The sequence below is a fragment of the Coregonus lavaretus genome (assembly GCF_964263955.1).
Source record: "Coregonus lavaretus genome assembly, chromosome: 7".
Classification (NCBI taxonomy): Eukaryota; Metazoa; Chordata; class Actinopteri; order Salmoniformes; family Salmonidae; genus Coregonus; species Coregonus lavaretus.
The window spans coordinates 20,978,258-20,988,747 of NC_139994.1; positions in this window are offsets into that span (position 1 = coordinate 20,978,258).

Consider the following 10,490-nt stretch of genomic DNA (forward strand, 5'->3'; position numbering starts at 1 on the left):
ACAATCCATACTCTACAAGAGATTATTAGGGTAATGTAATTTACATTTTAATACTTTGGAAAAATAGTAGCTACTGAAATAATTATTCAAAACTTTTTGGGGTAAAGATATTTGGTAAATGAACGTGACAACACAGTGGTAGATACCTTTAAATTCTACTACTCTTTAACCAACACACAATCTATCTACCTATCTATCTATCTATCTATCTGTCTGTCTGTCTGTCTGTCTGTCTGTCTGTCTGTCTGTCTGTCTGTCTGTCTGTCTGTCTGTCTGTCTGTCTGTCTGTCTGTCTGTCTGTCTATCTATCTATCTATCTATCTATCTATCTATCTATCTATCTATCTATCTATCTATCTATCTATCTATCTATCTATCTATCTATCTATCTATCTATCTATCTATCTATCTATCTATCTATCTATCCATCCATCTCCATCCATTCACCCCATCCATCCATTCACCCCATCCATCCATTCACCCCATCCATCCATCCATCCATCCATCCATCCATCCATCCATCCATCCATCTTTCTAACTAGTCATCTAACTTCACTATCGCTGGTCTAGATCAACTGGACATCTAACTATAACACAGACCCTAAACCAACACAACATCTAACTTCACACTGTGGATTTAGATCTACACCAACTAACCACTCCCTAAATTAAAGATCCAGACCAGCTAGACAGACCAATTGCTAACTAGACTACAGATGTAGGATCTTAGTTTGATCATTATTTTGTTGCTGAAATGTTTCCTACAAAGCAGTGAATGCAAACTTGTAGTGTATTTGTGTTTTAAAAAGGCTTCTAAAGTTTCTAATTTCCACTTTGAAATGTCAGACTTGATTTGCCCTAACGAAACATTTATAAACTCCTTAAAGTCGCGCTATGCAGAAATCGCTCCGACATTTCATGGTTGCTAAAACTCTAATAGTTTGCCTAATTTCAGTTTATGTGACAAAATGAGCTAGTATAGTGTAGATAATCATTGTACCATCTAAACCACTGTGAAATATATTTTCCATAACCAAAAATATTGTTGTTTTAGTTGTTTGAAGCTGGTGTACAAAACTGAAAGTAAAAGAAGCAAAAACAAAACTTAAGAACAGGAAGCATAGAAATAGCGCACATAGAACATATCTACCATTTCTTAGACTTGCTTTCAATGAGAATGATAGATCTATAACTCACATTTCTATGTGAATTTGGTCGGTTCGCCCAAAAAAGTACATATTGCCACTTTAATTTTTATTTATTTATTATAATCCACATAATAATTCACATTTCCTGTTGCTGCAGGATTATTTTCCTGCTGTAGCAAACTGGCTCAAATTAAGATCCTACATCTGTATAGACCTAGACCAACTAGATTGTAGATCTAAACCAATTATACCAACTAGACATCTAACTAGACTATAGATCTAAGACGACTAAAAGCTAAAGCAAGCACACATTTTGTTCAGGGACCTTCACATTTTCCAGTTCTATCTGTAGGCTACCAAACTGTAATTTAAAGCCGGAAGGGAACAAGCATTTCCTTCCAAGCAGTTGAAATATCAGCGCTTGGAGAACATAATGATCTAATAAGGCCCAGTATATAGCCCAATAGGTTAATCTGGCCCTGCCAGAACCCAGAATTTTAATTCAGTGTTTTAATTATTTAATTTTCTGTCACAAGATACTACACACCTGACCTTAAAATGACTCTCTTCCGCCAACAGCAGCACTTACCCCATATGCTGTCCCACAACCAATCGAGAACAGAAGTGAGTAGAAGTGAGTTAAAAGTGAACAAGGAATCCCTGACTCCGTTTTTCAGGTTCTCTGTCAGCAACGTAGTCTCAGGGCAATACGTATTATTCGGTATGTATATCTGTGAGACTTTTTATAGTATGATATACATTACTTTAGGTTACATTATGAATGGAATAACGGTCGTACAATATCATACGAATTGGATGATGTACCATATCATAGATCTTGGAGGATGTATATTATTATACATCTTTCTCTGAGACCAGGTTTCTTGTTACACTCTAACAACAAAGGAGAATTACGGAAATAATTTTCATTGGCGGTTAGGGAACTAACAGCAAAGGTTAGGATCATTTATGTAAAAGGTTAGGAGAACTAAAATGACAAAGGTTAGGAGAATGTACGTAGCAGGTTAGGTGAAATGGGTTAAGTTCAGAATAAGGGTTAGCAGAAGGGTTAGGTAAAATGCTACAGTTGTCCCAGACACGACTCGAACGCGCAACTTTTGGATTGCTAGATGGTTGCGGATTACGCACACCCATCTTCCCTGACCAACATCCCTACTTTAGTTTCTGTCTAAAATAACTAGACCATTAGTTGGCGTCATACATCTAGGAGGTGCCCAGAAATACGTAAAGTATGTTTCGCATGGCTCTGAGGCCAGGCTGCTGTCAGGCAGCCCTGCAATGCACCAGTAGAGGGCACTGTGCAGCTACAAACTGTTCCCCCTGAATGTTCCTCCCATGCTGCTATTAGCAGATGCTAACCAAAGCCCGACTCAACTGCCCGCTGCCACATCCTCTCAGTCAGGGACTTTTCAAGGTAATTTGAACCTGTACTTGTGGCTGTTATGTCACTCCAAACTGGTGTCACTTTACATAAGCCTGCAATGTACACTCAATAAGGTCACATGACACAGTTGACTCCCATCATGACATTCACTATAGTGTGCCTTGAGATATGTGACACAAAGCTTTATGAATGTCATTATAGCCTCCTAAGTAGCATGTTAAAGTAGAACTGTAATAGCACATTACATTATTGTGTAGCCTGTGTTGACATAAGAGCACATTACAACACATTTGCCTGTCATCTATAATGCCCATTATAAGTGCATTTATAAGTGTATTTATAATGTCTTATGGCATTGTTCTAAATGTTTATGACTTCCTATGATGGATGTTATAATGTCTTATGTAGCAATTATAAAGGCTTGTACGCTTGAATGCATACATAAGGGCGGCTACAGTAAAGTGTTAACATATAGCCTACTCGAAAAATTTATTTCCCAGAATGCATTATACTCATCATTGCTCCCTATATAGATTGGCCCTACTCTCCTCACCTGATGTATTACCTAGTATGATAACGCACTGGGGTTGCATTGACCTGGTGAATGGGTTTACAGTATACTCTGTGATGTGTTTCAGCTCAGACTCAAGATTCAATGTTTGTAGTTTATTTTGGTTTATTTTACTAACATATCCATTAATCCATCAGGGCTAATATATCTGGATTCATAGCCCACTCAAACATACAATACAATACAGTACAATATACGATTCAATACAATACACAAACATAAGAGGAAACATGTGAATAAATATATTGGCCATATAACACACCCCCTCGGGCCTTATTGCTTAACCATAGTATATAGTATACTGAAAAATTATAAATGCGAACAAAAAATACATTGAAAGTGAAATATCTTAAAGGGGCAATCTGTGACTGGTACATCCATTTTTGGACATTATGATATATTGTCATTGATTATTGAGAAATATATACAGTGCCTTACAAAAGTATTCAGACCCCTTGGATTTCTTCAAATTTTATTGTGTTACAAAGTGGGATTAAAATGGATTTAATTGTAATTTTTTGTCAACAATATACACAAAATACTCTGTAACGTCAAAGTGGAAGAACATTTTTTTTTTTTAAGATACAAACAAAATTTCATAACTAAAATATAGTAATTGCATAAGTATTCAGCCCCTTTGTTTAGACAAGCTTAAATGAGTTCAGAAGTAAAATTTGGCTTAACAAATCACATAAAAAGTTACTCTGTGTGAAATACTGTAATAGGGGTTGACATTATTTTTTTATGACTAACCCTTCCTCTGTCCCACATACATACAACATATGTAAGGTCCCTCAGTCAAGTATTGAATTTCAAGCACAGATTCAACTACAAAGACAGGGAGCTTTTCGAACGCCTCATAAAAAAGGGCAGTGATTGGGTAACAATAACAAATCAGACGTTATGCTGTGCATAATGTATTAAACCACCCAGACACCTCAAAGAGAAAGTCCTCCTTCTGAACTGAGCTACAGGACAGGAAAGAAACTGCTCATGGATGTTACGATGAGGCCATTGGTGATTTTAAATCAGCTAGAGTTCAATGGCTGTGATGGGACAGAACTGAGGATGGATCAACAACATTGGAGTGACTCCACAATAATGACCTAAATTACAGAGTGAAAAGAAGAATAAAAATATACATGCATCTTGTATGCAACAACTCTCTAAAGTAATAGTGCAAAAAAAAAACATGGCAAAGGAATACACTTTTTGGCCTAAATACGAAGCCCTATGTTTGGGGCAAATCCAGCACAACACATAACTGAGTAACTGCCTCCTTATTTTCAAGCTTGGTGGTGGCTGCATCATGGTATGGGTATGCTTGACATTGGCAAATACTGGGGAGTTTTTCAGGATAAAAAGAAACAGGATAGGGCTAAGCACAGGCTGAATCCTAGAGCAAAACCTGCTTCAGTCTGCTTTACACTGTAATGAATACTCAGGGAGAAAAAGGTGTAGATTCACGCGCAGAGCGCGGCAGGTGTTTATTTAGCCTTCGCAAAAGGCAGGAATCGTGGTCACAGGCAGGCAATGGTCATCCACAGGTAGGCAAACAGGCAGGAGAATCAAAAACTAGGACTGAAGGCTATAACTGGTTCTCACAAACGAGCTAGGAAAAGGCTTAGTAGAGTCAAAACGAACAGTACCTCACAAGGCACAAACAGAATGACCTGAACTAAATAAGGAGCTAATGAGACCAGGTGAGTAACAAACACAGGTGAAATCAATGAACAAAAATTAAAGACAGGGCTACATTCAAGAACACAAAGAAACAGGGCTACGTTCAAGAACACAAGGTTGACTAAGAAAATAAATACAGAACCTTACATACACCAGACACTGGGAGAGGAATTCACCTTTCAGCAGGACAATAACCTACAACACAAGGCCAAATCCACACTGAAGTTGATTACCAAGAAGACAGTGAATGTTCCTGAGTGGCTGAGATACAGTTGACTTAAATCTGCTTGAAATACTGTGGGAAGAGTTTAAAATTGCTGTCAATCCATGATCTCCAGCATCTCGACAGAGCTTGGAAGAATTTTGAAAAGAATAGTAGGCATCCATTTTAATCCCACTTTGTAACACAATAAAATATGAAGAAATCCAAGGGGTCTGAATACTTTTGCAAGGCACTGTATATCTTTAATTTAGTAGATTAGGAAGAAGGCTGACCTTTGACCAAACACTTTGGCATAGCAAGAATCATGCTCAGATCAAATGAGGTAATGATGTGACTCTCTTCTGCTGAGGATACACTTGGCCAGTACAAAGAGAGACAATATGGGACTGGTACATACATTGTTGGACGTTATGATATACAGTGCCTTCAGAAACTATTCACACCCTTTGACTTTTTCTACATTTTGTTGTGTTACAGCTTGAATTTAAAATGCATTACATTGAGATTTTGTGTCACTGGCCTACACACAATACCCCATAATTTCAAAGTGGAATTATCATATAGAGTGTGCAAAGCTGTCATCAAGGCAAAGGGTGGCTATTTGAAGAATCTCAAATATAAAATATATTTTGATTTGTTTAACACTTTTTTGGTTCCTACATGATTCCATATGTGTTATTTCATAGTTTTGATGTCTTCATTATTATTCTACAATGTAAAAAAAAAATGTTAAAATAAATAAAAACCCTTTAATGAGTAGGTGTGTCCACACTTTTGACTGGTAGTGTATATACAGTATATATAGATATATTGTTTTTTACAAATTAATTGAAAATGAAAAGCTGAAATGTCTTGAGTTAATAATTATTCAACCCCTTCGTTATGGCAAGCCTAAATAAGTTCAGGAGTAGAAATGTGCTTAACAAGTCACATAGTAAGTTGTATGGGCTCACGCTGTGTGCAATAATAGTATTTAACATACTTTATGAATGACTACCTCATCTCTGTACCCCAGTCATACAATTATCTGTAAGGTACCTCAGTTGAGCAGTGAATTTCAAACACAGATTTAACTACAAAGGCCAGGGAGGTTTTCCAATGCCTCGCAAAGAAGGGCACCTATTGGTAGAAGGGTAAAAATAAAAAAAGCTGACATTGAATATCCCTTTGAGCATGGTGAAGTTATTAATTACACTTTGGATGGTGTATCAATACATGCAGTTACTAGATACAGGCATCCTTCCTAACTGTTGCCAGTGAGGAAGGAAACCGCTCAGAGATTTCACCATGAGGCCAATGGTGACTTGAAAACAGTTTAAGTTTAATGGCTGTAACACCATTGTAGTTACTCCACAATACTAACCTAAATGACAGAGTGAAAAGAAGGAAGCCTGTACAGAATATATTCCAAAACATGTGTCCTGTTTGCAATAAGGCACTAAAGTAAAACTGCAAGAAATGTGGCAAAGAAATGAACTTTATGTCCTGAATACACAGCGTTATGTTTCGGGCAAATCCAACACAACACAACGCATGGTGGTGAGTGCATTGTGTTATGGGTATGCTTGTCATAGCCAAGGAATAGGGAGTTTTTGTTCATAGCCCGTAACAACGAGGGAGACAACGCGGAGATAAATAAATAACAAACGTATATTTATGAAATAAAGTAAACTTTATACAAGTAACAATGGTGTGTGAGGTCAGTAGTGCAAGTGAGTGGATGCGTGCATTGATGGTGATAATGATGGGTGTTGAGAGATGCCAAAATAAACGAACAAAAATAACCCCCAAAATGCCACAACGAAAAAACAACAGTGTGTCTGCGTGTAGAGAGTCTCCTCGATGTATGGGGGAAAGGTGTATTTATCCCAGGGACACACCCGGACCCAGGTGTGTCCCATTTCGCTGATGACCCTCCCAGCTCTGCCCACCGACATCCTATTAAGGAAAACAAGAGCAGAGAGAAAGAATACGGCAGACAGAGTGGGAGGGTCGTCACACTAAGCACAGGCAAAATCCTAGAGGAAACCTGGTTCAGTCTGGTTTCCAACAGACACTGGGAGAAAAATTCATCTTTCAGCAGGACAATAACCTAAAACACATGGCCAAATATACACTGGAGTTGCTTACCAAGACAACATTGAAAGTTCCTGAGTGGCCTAGTTACAGTTTTGACTTAAATCAGCTTGAAAATCTATGGCAGGACTCAAAAATGGCTGTCTAGCAATGATCAACAACCAATTTGCACTGCCCCCCCCACCCATCCTTTTTACGCTGCTGCTACTCTGTTAATTATTTATGCATAGTCACTTTAACTCTACCCACATGTACATATTACCTCAACTAGCCGGTGCCCCCGCACATTGACTCTGCAACGGTACCCCCCTGTATATATAGCCTCCCTACTGTTATTTTATTTTACTTCTGCTCTTTTTTTTCTCAACACTTTTTTTGTTGTTGTTTTATTTTTACTTTTTTGTTAAAAATAAATGCACTGTTGGTTAAGGGCTGTAAGTAAGCATTTCACTGTGATGTCTGCACCTGTTGTATTCGGCGCATGTGACCAATAAAATGTGATTGGATTTTATTTGAATTTGACAGAGGTTGCAGAATAAAAAAAATAATAATGTGAAAATGTTGTACAATCCAGGTGTGCAAAGCTCTTAGAGACTTACCCAGAAAGAATCACAGTAGTAATTGCTGCCATAGGTGATTCTAACACGTATTGATTTAGGGGTGTGAATCCTTATGTATTTGAGATATTTCTGTACTTCATTTTCAACACATTTGCAACAATATCTAAAAACATGTTATCACTTTGTCATTATGGGGAATTTTGTGTAGATGGGAGAATTTTTTTAAAATTCAGGCTGCAACACAAAATAATGTGGAATAAGTCAAGGGGTATGAATACTTTCTGAAGGCACTGTATAGCCATTGATGATTTAATACATATATATAAATGTCTCATGAGCTCAATACAATTGTCTTTACCCCATCAGAACCCCAAATAATCTTGTTTAGACAGGGCTCCCAGATGCAAGGACGGACAGTCCATGAAATCCACATGATAGTTGTAACCATATTTTAAAGCTACATTGTTTGTTTACAGCAACATTGTTTAAAAGAAATGGAGTAAAACCAATGTATATGTTGGGTTTTGATGGGGTAAGACAGTTGTATTAAGCTCATTAGGTATTTATAAGCAATATACTTCAAGAATCAATATCATACATTTAAAAGTCCAAAAAGTTATGTTCCAACCCCAGATTGTATCTTTAACGTATTTTGAAGCTGGGGGGGGGGTTAATATACTTCTCCCATGGGCAAAGAAATTCAAAAGGGGTGATGATATTAATTAATAGTAATTTCGATCCGAATGTGCAAATTGTCCAAATAGATACGCAAGGTAGATGGATTATTTTAAATATGTTATTGGACCATAAACAGATATGGCTCATTAACCTTTACAGACTAAATAATGATGATCCACAATTCTTTGACAATATATATAATACATTATCAACCCTGCAAGCAATTCAAGACAATATTATTATGGTGGGGGATTATAATACTGTTTTAAATAGCTCAATGGACCGTAAAGGAAATCACACCACAAACAATCACCCACATGCTCTTAAGGAAATTGTGAATGTCATGGATACATTAGAACTAGTAGATATATGGAGGCTTAAATATACTGATCTAGTGAGATATACATGGCGGAGACTGAATCAAGCTAGTCGTCTTGACTTCTTTCTTATCTCATTCTCATTGGCACCAAAAGTAAAAAAAAGTGTTGATAGGGGACAGAATGCGGTCGGACCATCATATAATAGGCATATACATTACTCTTACTGAATTTCCACGTGGGCGATGATATTGGAAATTTAATCAAAGCCTATTGGATGATAATTTATTTATAATTAGAACAAAGGCTTTTTCCAACATAACATAGGTACAGCGAATCCCCTTATTGTATGGGACACCTTTAAATGTGCCTTTAGAGGCCATGCAATTCAGTACTCATCTTGAAAACAAAAGCAATTTAGGTCAAAAGAGTTTATACTAAGAAAGGAAATAGAAAGTCTAACAGAACAGATAGATGGCAATAAAAACTGTAACATAGAGGCTCAGAATAAATTAGAGGAAAAACAAAAAGAAATGGAGAAACATATTCAAGAACGATCAAGTGTAATATATTATAAAAAATAAAGCAAACTGGATGGAATATGGGGAAAAATTCACAAAATTATTTTTTAATCTTCAACATAGGAATGCTACCAAAAAGAACTTAATGAAACTGGTTACAATTGACGGAGTCACCCATAATTCACCAAATGATATTTTGAAGGAAGAAACAAAGTACTTTAAGTATATGTTTTCTTTTCAGTCGACTCCATCTCCTCTAACTGAAGCTAATTGTAGAGATTTTTTTTTTGTTGATAATGTCAAATTAACAGACACACAGAAAGATTCATGTGAAGGTGAAATGACAGAGGAGGAACTTCTGGATGCAATTAAAGACTTTAAGTCTGGGAAAACTCCAGGGTTGGATGGCATACCAGTCGAGGTATACCAAACCTTTTTTGATATACTAAGAGGACCATTATTAGCATGTTTTAACCACTCCTAGGTAAGTGGTAGATTATCTGACACTCAAGAAGAAGGTCTGATCTCATTATTACTGAAACAGGATACAAGTGGAAAATATAAAGATCCAGTCCATTTACAAAATTGGAGGCCCCTTACACTTCAGTGTTGTGATGCAAAAATTGCAAAATGTATAGCGCATAGCATTAAAAAGGTATTGTCGGATATTATTCATTCTAATCAGACAGGTTTTTTACATGGAAGATACATTGGAGATAATATAAGGCAAGTATTGGAAACAATAGAACACTATGGAAAATATGGGAAACCAGGCCTACTATTCATAGCAGACTTCGAAAAGGCATTTGATAAAGTTCGACTGGGATTTATATATAAATGCCTGGAGCATTTCAATTTTGGAGAATCTCTTATAAAATGGGTCAAAATCATGTATAGTAACCCTAGGTGTAAAATAGTAAATAATGGCTATTTCTCAAAACGTTTTAAACTGTCAAGAGGAGTGAAACAAGGTTGTCCACTATCGGCATATCTATTTATTGTGGCCATCGAGATGTTAGCTATTCAAATCAGATCCAATAATAATTTCAGAGGATTAGAAATCCAGGGCTTAAAAACAAAGGTGTCATTGTACGCTGATGATTCATTTTTTCTTTTAAATCCACAACTAGAATCCCTCCACAGCCTCATAGAGGATCTAGATACATTTTCTAACCTCTCTGGATTACAACCAAATAATGACAAATGTACTATATTATGTATTGGATCACTAAAAAATACAATTTTTACATTACCATGTAGTTTACCAATAAAATGGTCTGATGATGATGTGGATATACTCGGAATACA